The sequence below is a fragment of the Eublepharis macularius genome, chromosome 3, assembly GCF_028583425.1.
Source record: "Eublepharis macularius isolate TG4126 chromosome 3, MPM_Emac_v1.0, whole genome shotgun sequence".
NCBI lineage: Eukaryota > Metazoa > Chordata > Lepidosauria > Squamata > Eublepharidae > Eublepharis > Eublepharis macularius.
In genome coordinates, this window is record NC_072792.1 from 76,528,969 (window position 1) to 76,545,300 (window position 16,332).

Genomic DNA, 16,332 nt, shown 5'->3' on the forward strand with positions numbered 1-16,332 from the left:
AGAGCTGGGAGCCCCCCTCCCCCCTGCTCTTTGCTCTCTTGTAACGAATTTGGAGATCCACACTTGAAAGGAAGGCCTGCCTATCAAGCTAAATTGTGCTTAGATTGGGATTTCCAGGGCAACAGCAGGAGTTCAGACAGAGTTCAGACAATTCCTGCCTAAGTTGCCAAGGGAATTGATTGCAGGTGCCAGACTGTCTGGCTAGACAAACAGCAACGAACAAGGCTTGCCACAATCACCTGTTTGTTTAGAATGGGGCCTCACAAACAGCTTGTTCTCAAACAGCAGATTGGGTTGTTCATGGCTTTTTTTTTGTTCGTATTGCTGTTCATGCCCATCTCTAGTTGCTGATAGCTGCCAGTCTCCTTTCCCCATTCTTTGTGATTTGGAGAGAGTGTTTTCTTTCCCTCTAAAAGTAGAAAGGCTGGACTTGTTCAGGGGTCTGTAAAATTTAAACCCTTTATTCAATTTCCTTGAAACTTGGACACTCCACTGCAAATGTGATGATATTGGGTTGAAAAACAACAACTCTAACCTCCCTGAAAATGTCCCCCATAAGGAATAATGGAAAAACTGCCAGTCTCTTTCCTTGGTTAAACAGACCACAACAAGGAAGCATGGCAAATGAATAGTTTTCAGCTGAAAAGTAAAAGTATTTTTTTATCGCAAATCCCTTTAAGAATAAGAAAATAAAATGAATGCAGATAGAGGGTGGATGGGTTATGCCTATGCCCTGACTGGAATTCTTGTGCTAGGCTGCCGCCATTTTCGTAATCAGTAGACATAAGTGCAGCTGCACAGAGAGGGACTTACTCTGGGAGTCTGTAAAATCAATCCACTTTGTTCAATCTGCTTATGAGATCTTTAGATTAGAAGGAGGACTGTGTTCTGTGTAAATTTGGTGCCATTATCTTTATAAACAGCTCTTACAGACCTTTATATTATTACTTAACTTTGTGGGCAGGAAAGGGGAATGAGCACACTGTCCATGTATGCATCTTTTCCCCTGCTGATACATGGGCAATGCCAATTGGGTTCTCACAAGGGGAAACATTTGGGGAAACATTTGGAGGGGGAAATGTGCAGACTTCAATCATAGGCTGCAATTCTAAAGACACTTCCCTGGGAGTCAGCACTATTGCACAATGTGGGACTTATATCTGAGTAGACCTGTTTAGTGGATGGTGTATCTTAAGGGGTGTGTGGAGCTACCCAGGCATTGGTCTGTCTCCTCCACCCCCGTCAGGGCACTGTGAGGAAAAGTGCTGCTGGTGTGTGTGCAAATGGTTTGTTCAATTAATCAAATTTGATAAAAGCCCTGGAAGACTTTAATCATAGGCTGCAATTCCTTCCTTCGGAGTAAACACAATGAAACATGGCACTAACAAGATGCTAAGGTAATAATTTATTGGCACTATTAAAAAAGGAAAATATTAACATAAAACAGGATTGTTTTTAATGCTAGCACCACCATCCCGCTACCCCTTTCCCAGTCAGTTTGTCACCATAGTGTGCACCTACTGACACTCACCTTCTTATGGGTCTATTGTTGTGTGTTTGTGTAGTTTAACTGAGGAAAATTTTGGTGGCTCAATAGTTTAGAGAGAGGACTACTTGTTGTGCATTTTAGGTGCTGTTAACTGCAAAAACAGCTGCCCCAAAGAGCCTGGAAGCCTGCATTGCAAAGAAATGGGCCAAAACTCATGATAATGAAAAAAGCCAAATGGATTAGATCCAATCTGTCAATGCTCCAGCTGGGAAAAAATTAATGGTGCATAGTTGGTTTGGAATGTACAGATCCAGAAATGAAATGGAACGTTTTCATTATAAACCTCTATCGATACCTCTCCAAACCGATATTTTCCCCAATTGCTTTGAGTGTAGTTTTCACCATTTTCTAAAATTGTTGTTGTTGTAGTCTGCCTTTCTCATTGAGACCCAAGGTGCATTAAACAGTACAAGTCAATGAGATCAACAGCTAGGCTACTTACTGAACAAATTGTATGGACTGTGCAAATTTCAAAAACAGCATAAATCCAAACACAGAGATGAAACATTGCTGAAACGTAATTAAACACGACATCTTTAACAGTATGGAAACTACCTAATAAGAGCATATATACATCAGCAGACAGTACCCAGTAAAATAGTCTACAGACCCTGTCACTTACCAAGACATCTCTGTAAGCCATTTCTTACAGTGAAGTCCTATTACCTCGGTAAAAAGCCTTTCTGAATAATTTAGTTTTGCATAGTCTGTGGAAACCCGGGAGAGTGGGAGCTTTTATGACCTCCTTATGCAGGTCATTCCATAAGGTGAAGGCCATGACAGAGAATGTGAGTGTACAGACAGCTGTAAAAAAAATTTCCAACTGCAGAGTGGTATCTTTAGAAGTCCCTATTCTGATGAGCAAAGCTGCTATGGCAAAGCATAGAGTGAGAGGCCATCCCGCAGATATGAGAGGCCAAGGCCATGAAAACTTGAACTTAGCCCAGTAATTGATCAGTGAACAGTGGAGTGACTGCAGAATTGGAGTAACAGGTATGCTTCGTCTAGCTCCTGATAGTAAATGAGCTGCGGCATTCTGCGCCAGCTGGAGCATCTGAGTAAACTTTGAGGAGAGACCTATATAAAGTGCATTATAGTAGTCTAGTCTTGATGTTACTGTGGTGTGAATCCAAGTGGCCAGATCTGCTGTGTCAGGGTAGGGGAATAGATTTAGTTGGAAGAAGGCCTTCTTTGCAACTACATTTACTTGCTTTTGCAGGGCTGGATCCAGAATAGCTCTTAGGCACTTAACTGAGTCAGCCAGGTTCTTCATCAAAAGATTCTTTGTTAAAGGATCCTGTTATCCTTTAATCTCTTCTGCATAGTTGTTCAGTTTATTGTTTCAATATTTTCTTTATTTGTCCTGATCAAATGTATTTACATGTTGATCTTTCATCATTCCTGGACATGGTTTGAGTTTCCCTTTGATTTTCTGGATCTCGTGGAACAGATTTATGGGGGGGGGGGAGTTTCTCTTCTATTTTTTTGCACTGATTATTTTGATAGTCCTACCCACCCACCTGAGGAGCCCCATGGTGCAGAGTGGTAAGCTGCAGTACTGCAGCCCAAGATCTGCTCCCAACCTGTGTTCAGTCCTGGCAGAACCTGGTTTCAGGTAGCCAGCTTAAGGTTGGCTCAGCCTTTCATTCTTCCAAGGTCAGTAACAATGAGTACCCAGTTTCCTGGGGGTAAAGTGTAGATGACTGGGGAAGGCAATGGCAAACCACCCTGGAACAAAAAGTCTGCAAAGAAAATGTCGAGATGCGATGTCCCCCTATGGGTCAGTATCAGTAATGACTCAGTGCTTGCACAGGGGACTACCTTTACCTTTACTTACCCACTCACCTAACTATCCTAATAGTTCTCTTTGTAACTATGTGCAAGTCACTGAAAAAACTGCATTTAAAATTCTGATTCTATTTCTGTCATATTTTACTTCTCTTCTATCTTTAGCAATTTTAAAAGTTTCATCGGTTACCCATCAAAGTTTTTCCTTTCTTTTGGCTACAGGAATAGTCTTTGTTTATTCCTCCTTGACAATGTCTCTGGTTTCAACCCATAGCTCTTGCAACTCATGTGCAGTTGAACTTAGTGATAAAAATGTGTTCTTCACATGAATTTAAAAATTTTCAGGAATGTTATTTACATTATATTTTAGCACTATGATTGTTTTAGTGTTTTTCTTTAGATTTATACTAATTTTTGATATTAACAGTTTGTGGACTGTACCACAATGAGCTCCTGGCCTTATTTTACCAAAGAAAATAGAGATGCTCCATCTTCTGCTTCCAATTAAGTAATCTGTTTTATTTCTGTATTGGCAATCTAGTGACAGCCATGTATAATATTTTCTACTCAGATGCCAGAAACATGTGTTTGCAGTGAAGAATTGCTGACTTCACAAAATCCTATGAGTCATTTTTCTGCTTCATTTCACAGTCCTAGTCCAAATTTTCTGCTTTCTACTTTCACGTTTCAGATGCCTACGATTATCATCAGTGCCTCTCATTTGGGTGTGTGATCGACTTCTTCCTGGACATTTGCATAAAAGCTTTCAGTTTCTTCTTCTTCAGCATCTGTAGCTGAAGAGTAAACTTGAATGATGGTTATGTTGATAGGTTTTCCATGAAGTCTGACCAATATTATTCAGTTAGACTTTGTGTTATAGATACTGAATACTATACATCATGTCTCACTATTAGAGAAACACCGTTTCTTCTGAGTTTGTCATTGCTAGGGTCCCCAGGGGCTGAAACAGTGAAGGAAGGAGCAGAGAGGGGGCAGCACAAACTTACCTCCTCCACACACATACTCTCATGCCCAACCTCACACCAAATATGAAGTCTTTTTCTAGCACAATGTGGAAACATGTATGCCTCCCCCAAGTATCTTTCCTTCTTACCAGCCATTTAAGTGGAGGTGGGGGCAGGGGCTGGAGGCAAAGGATCTCCCATCTCTAGAGGGGGTGTTGGCAGCCCTACTACCAGAACAGAAGACTTTGTAATTTTCTGACTGAAAATGTCCTAATCCAGTCTACTTTAGTCCACTCCCTCCCAGGATTAATATGTTTAAATGTTTCAGGTAGCAACATTGGTCTATAATAGATCAAAATTTGGGTTAGCAGCACCTTACAGACCAACATGTTTAAATGTGTTCATTTCTCATTTACAGATTTTGAGCTAAGCTCTTAACAGCGCTACTATCAGCTTCACTGACACACTGAAGCCTCCTCACCATGTTAAAATGTGTATTCAATAGGAGGTTAAAAAAGCTTTGTGTATGTGTGTGTGTGTTATGTGCACTGGCTCTTGTGGCCTCAGAGGGCACAAACAAGGCCCTGGGATGTGAACCTAGTAGGCACTTCGTTTCTTTACAGGGCAGATGGCAATCTTTGCATTGGTCTCTCCCATTGTGGGAATATTGTCTCTTTAATAAAGGGTGGAGGATGCTCCTTCACAACTCTATGCTCTCAGGCTCACCACATGGCCATTCTATTGAGGCTTTCTAGAAAACTGCTGTTACTTTGGCACCTGTTCACTCCCATTTTTACATTGTTACCCAGTAGGATAGTTATTAAAGGAGTGTACTACTTTTCAGCTGTTAGGACCTTTGTTCAATTTTACAACCAGTGCCTGCCTACCTCAAATGCCATTTCAGCATCTTTTACATATAGTCCTCTTACTCAGACCTTTTAGTCTTCCAGTATCCCTACCGTGGCTCCCCAATGCAACACATCCAATGGGGCAGGGGGGCGGATGATATTGACACAGGGTACAGTATAGGACTACCTTATATAAAAATTCAAATGCCAGTAGGCCTGTTGCCCCTGACAGAGATGACTCAGGCTAGCCTGACCTTGTCAGATCTTGGAAGCTAAGCAGGGTCAGTGCTTGTTAGTACTTGGATGAGAGACCATCCAAGGCAGACAATGGGAACTCACTTCTGCTATTTTCTTGCATTGAAAACCCCAGTAGGGGTTGCCTACCACAACTTGACAGCACTTTTCACATACACACACACAGACCTGTTGCATTGCAATCTAAGTGCTATTGGAATATCTCTTCATGGGATTGTGTTGTTCAGCTTTTTAAAAGGCCCTGTATATGTGCGTAAATAAGCTGATTTTAAACTGGTATGTATATCATGAGAGCATATTGAATAATAAAAAAGATTCATTGACCTTATTAGATCTTTTTCACTATGTAGAACCCAGTTTGGAAAGAAATTGCGCCCATGCAAAATTAGAAACAAATGTTCAACTTGGTTTTGTGAAATACTTGACACTCAATGTAGTGAACTACGTGACATCCAATACTGTTTTTTTCTTTCCCTTTTCTTCATTTTGGCACACCTAGCTGAGAAACAAAGAGTAAAAGAAGAAAATAGAGTTTCTTACTGTATCTTTTTTTATTGCCAACTCCAAAAAGCAGGTGTTTGGCAAGCATCCTCAATTTCCATATTTTGTAACATACAAAGCAAAATACTTCATTATCTTCCTCAAAAGAATGTCGGAGAATTTTAGTACTCTCCACCAAACAAACAGAACCTTTCAATCCAACCCCCTAAAGGTCTCATCATTTTTGTGCAATACAGGTATACTTTATTAAATTTTGATTTGTGGCTGCTAATGTAATGTGATTTAACACGTACTGCAATGAGTAACAGCATTTTATGCCAAATATGTGGTAGCTTTCCAAATTAGAAATGGCTGAGGCTCAGAAGAAGGGTTTGCATCATAAGCTGAAAAAGTCTGGAGTTGCCACTTTGACAATGACAGCCAGCTGGAACCTGCAGAGTTTTGAACAGTTGATTGGGTTCATGGACATTCTGGCTTGCACAGCTACCACCCACTCATATGCACATACATTTTCTAAACATTTGAATATTCATTCAGTTTGTTAGGGAACTGAGTTTTTATCAGTTATTTAAAGACACAGAAAATTTGGATCCTAATTACAACATAACAACAACTTGATAATATTTACTCTTTTATCCATTTCAGTTTTCATGCATATACATCTAATTGTTGTGAATTCTGAACTGCAGTTATGCATATTACTGACTACAAACTGGTTTCGCCTCAGTATTTAGTACGCTGAGTAATGATGCACAAATATGTATTTTTTTTAAAAAAAACCCTTTAAATGTCCATGCATGTTCAGAAGACTATTATAACCCCAAAAGCATTTTAATCTATTTTCTTTAGCAAAATTCCCATTTCAATTTTCCTCCCTATATGGAAAAATTATAAAAGAAACGTGAACTTTCAAATTGATCCAGAGCCATCTAAAAATTTGGTAACATTCCTAATTGGAAACTGTATGTCTTATCTATAGGAAGGTTTAATTTGGCTATGATGGTAAGTAGCCAAAAATAGACATCCTTCAGAAATCTTTTTAATCCTTCTGTAAAGCCATCGTGTTCTAAGCTTGTCTCTTTAAACCTAAATCTCTTGAAATTTAACCACCTTATTTCCTTAGAGAGGGATAGATAAGGAATGAGATGTTATTATTTATTATTTGATAATGCCTTGTATAAAAAATTAAAGTTGAATTTTCTGGCAACACTCCATGGCCCTGTTATGGTATGGAGGAAACAGAAAAAGTTATTATACCCAAGGATGTCCCCATTAACCCTCATTTATACCACCCCAAATTTATTTCAGTTAAAAGTTATGGATGATGGTGTAGATACTCTTTTCTCAATCACATAATCTTAATGAATGCAAATATAATGCTATAAAATAACACTCAAATCTGGACTGAAGAAAGGACTCCAGAAGGGACAAAATGGTTGCCGAAACATCAAGTTTTAAGTTTCCTCCAAAAGAAGGATGTTAAAGAGCAACTAAACAGACCATTAACTGAATTTGAAGAATTAATTCAAAATATAGATAATGCAGAGGGAAAATTAATTTCTAAAATATATAGAATTGTATTAAATTAGGGACAAATTCTGAAGCAGAGGATTAAAAAGATTTGGGAACCAGAATTGAATATTAAATTTAATGATAAGGATTGGAAACAAATATTTCAACAATTTCCTGATAAATCAATTTCAAGAGATTTACAGGGGCATGCATTAAAGGTGTCCTGAAGGTAGTATTTGACCCCAGTTAGAATAGCTCAGTTAATGAAAACAGAGAATAAAAAATGCTGGAGAGATTGTAGTGAATTAGGCACTTACATATGTAGTGGTTCTGTCCAGTTAGAGCAAATTTTTGGAAATCAATTGTAAGGAGTGTTGGAATATATGTGTGTTGCAAGGTCTGACATTCAGTCATTATGGGGTTAATGTGTTCACCTACCATGCTATTGTTTAGATTGACCTGGAAGAGAACCTGGCACAAAGCCAATCGCCTAGAAGCCCGGAAAACTGAAGGGTGTTTGTAAACTGTTATTGGTCAATAGGTCAGGTGATTTTCTTTCAGGGTCAAGAAGACAGAGGAAGAATCTCCATTCCTATCTATCACTTTGTCTGTACTCATGGTCAGCAAGATGTAGCCTTAGACTTTGTAATTTTGTAGCAATCCTGTACACCTTTTTCCTTTAGAAGTAAATGATTTTTAAAAGGCAAACTGATGTTCCGACTCTATTGATTCAAGATCCATTGCACCTCTGATTTTAAGCTATTTTAACCTTTTTCCCCAACAAAGAGCAGGCCCTGTTCTACCATATACAGAGTAAAAATTTGGTTCAGACTTCATGCCTGTAAGAAATCTTACCAGATCTGTATGCTGAGATAGGCACAGCCTCTGCTGATTAACTGCACCTGGGCTCTCTCTTGCTTTGAGAGTATGACCTTGGAGAGGCTTGGAGCCTAGCGCTGCTCTCAGCCCTAGCCATACTCCCTAAACTTTCTCACTGAGGTAATATCCAATTAAGTAACAAGCCCTGATTGGTCCCTTTCAGTGGGGTGATGCCCTACCACTTTGAAGAAGCCTCTCTGTTTCTAGGCAGTTTATCTCTTTTCATCATTCCTGACCAGTCTTGACCAGCTATGCTACGTTGTAGCCACTATCAGCTACCAGCTATGTAAGAATAGAGCTTCTAGCTCCATGACATCTCCAGGATGCCTAGAGTGAGCTGGCATGGATGGACTTTGGTAAAACAAACCAGATTTGGAAGCAACTCAGAGAAGGTTTAGTTAGCTTGCCAGCAAGTAGTATTTTTGTCCATTTGAACATAGATAGATTAGCAAGCTGTTATTTGTTTTTTGCCTTGCCTAAATGCTTTTATGAGTGGTTTCTGCCAAGCACACATTCCTATGTTCTTCCTTTAATAAATTCCTTCTACATGTTACCAGCCTGTGTCCAGTGTTGCTTCCTAAGGAAGTACACACACTCATAAAGAATCCAGGAAGCAAGAGTGCTTCAAACTAACAACCAGAGCTTTTAGAGGCTCCTAGGGGTCCTGTTCGGTCAGGAGAATTGGCAGGGACAGGGATGAGAGTTTCTGATTTGATACATCAATATTTATAGAGATTGTTAAAATAACCCTGGAACAAATAAAACCTATTGTTGAATTAGCTCTGTTCAACTTATTTACAGATGAAAATTCTCAATGTAAACAAATAACACTTATTAATTTTCTTTTAGTCACAGCTAGGATACTTATTGCCCAGTGTTGGAAAAATGTTAAAGAGATTTCTTTGGATAGGTGGCGCACTAAATTAAGAGATTAACAGCGCAATCCTATGGCCGGCCCCAACGCCGGCGCGGCTGCACTGGTGGTGTGGCGGCAGCGCCGGGCCGGATCCTGTGCCAGCAAAGTGTGGCCGCAGCGGCGCCCGCAGCGGCGCAGAGATGCGAATTTGGAGAACCAGAAAGTGTTGTGGGCGGGTCTGATGCACGGCCACCGCCAGGCGCAGCCAAAGGGCGCTGTTCCTGACAAGCGGCAGGGGGAGGGGCCAGGAAAGGCGCAGCCTATGGGCAGCACGCGATCCCGGCCAGGCCCCAGAGCAGCAGGCAAACCGCGCCCATGCCGGCAGACTGCCTCGGCTCGTGCGTCGGGTGGGGCTCGCAGTTGGGAAGGAGAGGGGTGGGCGTGGTCTGAGGAGCCTCTCCCCCGTTTGCCCAATGTAGCACCAAGTCCGTGGCGGCTGCGTCCAGAGAGGCTGGCATGGGACTGGAAGGCGCCCTGCCATGAGGAATCCAGAGCAGCAGCCAGTCTCTGGCAGCAGGGGACAGCCCCCAAGTGGCACCGAAGGGGAGGGCTGGCCTGAGGCCGCCACCAAGAGGCAGACACAGCGGGCCTGCCCCCTCGTCCCCATCCCAAGGCAAAGAACACAGACACCCATTGCACAGAAATCAGCCTTTATTATTATATCATCCCACCTCCCCCAGCAGATGTGAGGAAGGGGAGGCGTGTAGGAGAGCCGCCTGTGCAGCAAAACACCCCACCCCACCCCCAAGGCGGCAGCGGCGGTCACCGGCGAGGCCGGCGGCCGGACCCCCTTGGCCATCCACGGGCCCGGCCTCTCGCACGCAACTGGGCCCGAGGGAGGGGTGCCTCTGGGGCGGGTGGAGCTGCTGCAGCGGGTGGGGCCGGAGGGTCGAGGATGGTGACAAGCCGCCCGAGCAGGGCTTCGGCATGGACTTGAGAGGCACGGAGCCCTTCCCCCACTTCCAGTACCGCAGCCATGAACTCCTGGCCGCGGTTGTTCGCCTCCTCCCATGCAGCGTGCACCTCTAGCCGCTCCCTCTCGATCGTCGCCCACATTGCGGCTAGTGTCGGGGGAAGCCGCTGGGCAGGGCGGGGGCCACGAGCCCGTGCACCTGGAAGGACCCCCTCCATGGGCCCCTCCCCCTCAGAGGCGGAGCCAGGTCCTTCCCGCACACGGCCCATGGCACCCGGGGGCGAAGGGGCTGGAGGGGATGGTGCTGCAGGCTGGGACAGCTCCTCGAGCGGCTCTGTCGATGAGGTGTCCTGAACCGGCGGAGTCCCAGGGCCACCTTCACCCTCCACCGACACAGGGAAGCCGAGCGACTGCAGGAGAGCCGCTCCGGCAGCAGAGGTCCTCCGGGAGGGTGGCAGCTCGCGCAGCTGGGAAATCACCTCCCCGCCTATCTCCAGGCGCATGGTTTCTGCTGGAGCGAGACATGGGTGGGAAGAGGACCCAGGGAGGGAAGAGCAGCGGCCCAACATGGGCTGCCACAGGCCACCGAGCCGGGCCAAGCACACCCATTCCAGCTGCGGCCGCAGCCCCTCGTCTTGAGACCGGTCGGTGCATTGAGGGGCCTTGGATGTGTGGCCGAGGCCAGCAGCCGAGCCGGTCCCTGGCCCCACCAGCAGCAGGGCCACAGATACATACCGTGCTCCGGATCCATGCCCCCCGACGGGCCCGGTTGAGGCTCCTCGTCGCTGGCAGCAGGGGCTTGCTGTGGCGGTGGAAGGGCTGCCTGTTCCTGGGCCCCGCTCTCTGCCAGGGGGGGCACAGACGCCGCTGCCTCTGCCTCCGCCTGGCTTGGGTCTGGACCCTCAGGGGTCGTGCCTACTCACGGGAGAGGCCCTGTCACACATGTGCCACGATCCATGCGTCCCCCCCCTCGCCTCCCTGAATCCACAAATACTAACCGGGCAGGACCTCAACGCCCAGGCCGCCCACCACCGCCTCCGGGATGACCGCTCGCATGACCGCCTCTGGGCCTGGGAGCCCCTCGTCAAGGGCCCGCTCATAAGGAACCCCCTGGGACATGAGGAGGCGCACTTGTTTGCGCGCGGGCCCGAAAGAATCATTCCAGTGCTTCATTGCCGAGTGAGCAGTGCGGGGCGCGTTGCCCATAGCCGAGACCCTGTCAGCTGCCATCTGCCAGAATGCCCGTCGTCGAGACCGGGACGAGGCGCCCCTGTGCGTGCTCAGGGCGACCTCCGCATTCTCCACCACGAGCCCAAAAAGCAGCACTCTCTCGGCCTCTGTCCAGTTTGCCTGGCGCTGGCTTCCGCCGCCACTACTGCTCTCAGCAGACATGGGGGTAGTGCCCGCTGGAATGTCCGGTCCCCGAGATAAGTGGTGGGAACCAGCCACCTAGTCATGTGCCCACCCATCCCCTCGGCAAGATGGAGGAGGGCACAGGGGGTGCAGGACCGGGAAGGGTGGCTGGGACGGCCCATGCAGCGGACAGAGGACCTGCTCCTGAGCACCACTTGCAACGGGCCGCTGAGACCGGTAGGCCTGCTGCTTCCAGGTGCGTGGGGGGGGGGGGTTCAGGGTGCTGGAACTCAACCTGCGTTCCTTCCAGGCAGGACCTCGATCATCCCCGCCTGGTGCCCGCCACTGCTGCCGCAGCTCCCAGCCATCCGGACCAGCCACCTCCTGCCAGCCGTGTATGTCCGAGCGGCCCTCAGGCGGCGCCGCCTCAGACGCCGCCACCGGTTCCAGGCCAGGGTGCCATCCCTGCTCCTGGGCGACATGACTTGCCTGGACCGCTTCCGCCTGGACAGGGCAGCCATACAGGCTCTGTGCGAGGAGCTCGCGCCCGCCCTTCAGGGGCAAGCTGCGGCTCCCCGGGGCATCCCTGTCCTCCAGAGGGTCCTGCTGTCCCTCCGCTACCTTGCGACCGGCTCCTTCCAGGGAGTCATGGCTGAGGCCTTGGAGGTCTCCCAGTCATCCGCCAGCCGCTGCCTGCATGCCTTCCTGGACGCCCTAGTTGGTCGGATCCGCGAGCACATCCACTTTCCCACCTCGGAGGCAGAGTTGGCACCCATCCGGGCAGGCTTCTCGTCCCTTGCAGGCTTCCCCAATGTGATTGGAGCAGTCGACTGCACGCATGTGGCCATATGCGCTCCCAGAGAGGAGCCGCAGGTCTACAGGAATCGGCACCGGTTCTACAGTATCAACGTCCAGGCAGCCTGTGACCACCAGGGGATCTTCACGGACCTCGTTGCCAAGTTCCCGGGAAGCGTCCACGACGCACAGATCTTCACCACCTCCGGCCTGAATAGGCTCCTGTCATCATGGCCTGAGGGGAGAGGCTGGCTCCTAGGTCAGCAGTTGGTGGGGGAGCTGTGAGGGGACGGGGATGGGAAGGGAGATCCTAACACCGCCTCCCCTTGCAGGTGACCGTGGCTATCCATTGCTGCCTTACCTCCTGACGCCATACCCTGCGGATGAGCCCGCCGACAGAGCCAACTACAACCAGGCCCACCGGCGCACGAGGATGGTGATTGAACGTGCTTTCGGTCAGCTGAAAATGCGCTTCAGATGCCTCCATCACACGGGCGGCTTCCTGGCCATGCAGCCGTTCACCGTCGCCAAGCTCGTGGCTGCCTGTGTCATGCTGCACAATATTGCCGTGTGCCAGCAGCTCCCCTTGCCAGCCACAGAGGGCCCAGGCGAGGACCCCTGGCTGCCGCCCGCCGATCGCCTTTCTCCTGATGCCCCTGCAGAGCCCCAGGAGCATGACCGAGCTGTGTAAGACAGGGTCGCGGAGCACCTGTGGCATGCTGCGCGCTGAGGGCCATGCCTGGCCATGGGGGGCTCGGCCAGACAAACACTCGCCCTTTACGCCCCTATGGTGTCCCAGGCGGCCCCTCCGAGTCCCCGCTCCCTCGACCCCTGCATGTAAAGAGCATGGGAAAGCCGCCCCGGCCAGCAGCCACCGCCCCCCATGGACGGGCTGCACTGGAAGAGCGGTTAACGAACTTGGCTTTATTCCCAATCGATTCCAGGGCCGCATCAGGCGCCCAGAGAGCAGCTTGCCAACCCAGAACCCCGGCCTCAGCAGCCAGGAGGGTGAGGGCTAGGTAGCGCGTCGGAGCAGGGGGAGGCCAGCGGCCCCGCCACGGCATCCCCGTTACAGAGCAGGGACCCGGCTGGGGTCCCAGATGCCTGTGCCTGGGATGGCATATCGGCAGCTGCCCGGCCGTCCGCGGGGATGGGCTCCAGCTTTGGCCGCTTCCTGCCAGGCCCCTCCACTGGGTCAACCTCTGGGTCTTCAGCAGGTGGCGGGTAGCGGGGTGGAGACCAGGCGGTGAAGCCCCCCCCAAGTTCCTCCTCATCTGGCGAGGGGCTCTGGGCGGGCGCTGCTGTGGGGGCAAGAGGTGGGGGATGGGAGCGTCAGGGCCCCTGTGGGCTCTGGGGTTGTCATCGCGGCCACAGGCCGCCCCACCCCACATGCCCGTGCCCCTCCTGTTGTCGAGACTCACATGGTGCCGCTGCCCGCGCCTGCTGGAATGCCCTGTGAACCCGGTCCATGGCAGCCATCCACCTGTCATTGATGGTCCCTGCAGAGGGGGGAGAGAGGGAGGGGGCACCCATTGGTGGCAGCCCGGCATGTGCTGCAAGCACCTGCAACCTGCGCCTCGAAGGAAGTGGCTGGGACGCCTCCGGTCCCTTACGGCCTGCCCTCTGTGGCAGCGGAGGAGGCCCCTCGGATGGCGCCGAGGACCCCGACTTACTGCGCGCGGGGCCCGCAGCCACCTCCTCTTCCAGGAGGTCATGCTCCACCTCGCACAGCGCCGCGTCTAGCCACGCTCGTATGAGGTGGGCCTCCTCCGCACGGCCAAGGAAGAGCTCCTCCAGGTAAACTGGCCGCGCAGTCATCGCACCCTCATCTGCCAGGAGGTCATTCCCGGCTGCCTTGGCAATGAGCTGGGCCCCAAGCCTGGCTGCCCACTGCTCCCGCCACCCGTCGCCCTCCATGCAGCCAGGACCGCTGTGGGTATAGTGTTTCTGTGCTGCCCGCCGAACTACACCGCCCGCCGGCATGACCTTGGAGGGTCTGAGATGTAACAATTCCCTATCTTCTGTCTGGCAGCTGCATAGTTCATGGATAGGTTCAGCACAGGCCCCCCGGCTCAGACCTGTGGGTTGGAGGGGAGGCGGCCACGGTGGTTGGCTTCCTATGGCCCCAGGGCCCTCTTCACTTTCGGGGATGCTGTGCTGCTCAGGTGCATCCTTGCGGGACGCGAACCCTTGGGCCTGGCCGTACGGTGTGCCGTGGGACTGGGAATAAATCTCATCTACACATGGACCCGTGTCTGCCTGCGATACTTTGGTGAACTGCCAGCCATATCCTGCCCTGGCACCATGAGCGCATGACCAGGCCCGCGGTGACAGCACATCCCTTCCAAGAGGGGGGGTGCTTAGGATGCACAAGGACTGGCCAGGGGCCGCTCTGGCATGTCTTCCATATTGCCCTAACGCACCTGCCCTGCCTGGCATGCCGCCCTGAGCTGGGGCAGTCACGCAACCTGCCATCGGGGGGCCACCCAGCCTGCATGGCCCGGCCGGGGGAGGGGCACGCTGTGGCAGCCAGCCAGGGGGCCTCGGGCTCCCGCATTTTGGCCACTTTGCACAGCTGGTGCGCTCTTCCACTGCCCCTGTGGGTGGGGCCAGCGGCCTTCCCTGCAGGATTGGCGGGGCTGGCAGCCTAGGAGTGGTTCCCCCCCCGGCAGGGCAATGCGAGCGGCCACAATTGCTGAACGCAGGAGACGGCGCCGAGCCAGGGCGGAGCCACGCGCAGCCTCGGACACACCCCACCCCTCCCAACAACCATGGCATGTTGGCGTGGGAGGCTGGCAACTGCCCCACGGGATTGGATGCGAGGCAGGACACCCTGGGGTGGAAGGTGTTGGAATGACCAATGGGGCTGCTGCAGACGCCCGAGGGGCTGGACCCACTCTGGGAGGCGGCCGCTCATGGGACTGTGTTGCTGGGGCTGCGGCTGCGATGGGGGCAACCCTCCCCAGGCGCGCGAGACCTCCTGCCCGGGATATGGCATCCGCCTGCCACCACCCTGGATTCCCCACTGGTGGGGCTAGGGTTCCAGCGAGCGGACCGTTTCCCCTGCCATCTCCCGCCCCCTTGCAGCGGCAGCTCGCACCACCCTCTCCCTGGCTTATCGGGTGCCAGCTACTCTCCCCACCAGGGATTGATCCCCCTCCCCGCTCACATGCCCCGCCCCAACCCTCTACCTGGCCATAGATGCAGGGGGGTTAGCCGTGTTAGCCTGTGGTAGCGAATTCAAAAAGGGTCCCATAGCACCTTTAAAACTAACCAATTTTATTGTGGCATAGGCTTCTGAGAATCAAGTTCTCTTCGGCAGATGGGTGGTACAGACACTGGTCAAATACAGGGGAGGAGGGGGGAGGAGGAGGGAGGGAGGGGGCGTTACTGTGAGGGGAGGGAGGGGGCGGGGAGGCAAGACGGGGGGTGTCGGATACATTTGTGGCAATGTGCAGGTGGAGATATGTGACGGGAGTGTTGGGGGAGGGGCGGAGGATGAAGTCAGAGTCGCAGACACAGAAGGCAGTTGTTGTACATCTCATTTTATTGCACTGGAAAGAGCGGGCTTGCGTTTAGGCTGGCGAGGGAGCCGGAGCATTCCACACAGCCCTCCTTCCCGCTCGGAGGGGCGGGGCTGGGATGCAGGCCACGGCGCGACGGTGCTTCCTGGGCTGCAGCCAACCATCCGTCAGAGATGTTTGGGGAGGGCGGGGCGCGGGGGAGCAGCCATGCCCTGGACGTGCCTGCGGGAGAAAAAGACACATGTGGGCTTTACCTCATTCTACTGCTGAGGCAAGCCCCACACTCCGCCATCCGGGGGGGTTGCACATGGTCGAGGGCAGCAGCTGATGCCTGACAGTCTGGCGAGGATGCACTCGGCCTTGGGGAGCCTTTACCTTTATGGGAGGGAATGAGCTGGTCACAACAAACACCTGGTCACATGTGGTTTTCGAGGCGCCTGCCTCTGAGGCAGCCAGGGGCGGCCATGGTTGCCCCCCACCCCTGCTGGGCCTCACCCAAAGCGGCAAGTGAGTGGGTGGGTTCAGGTGAATGGG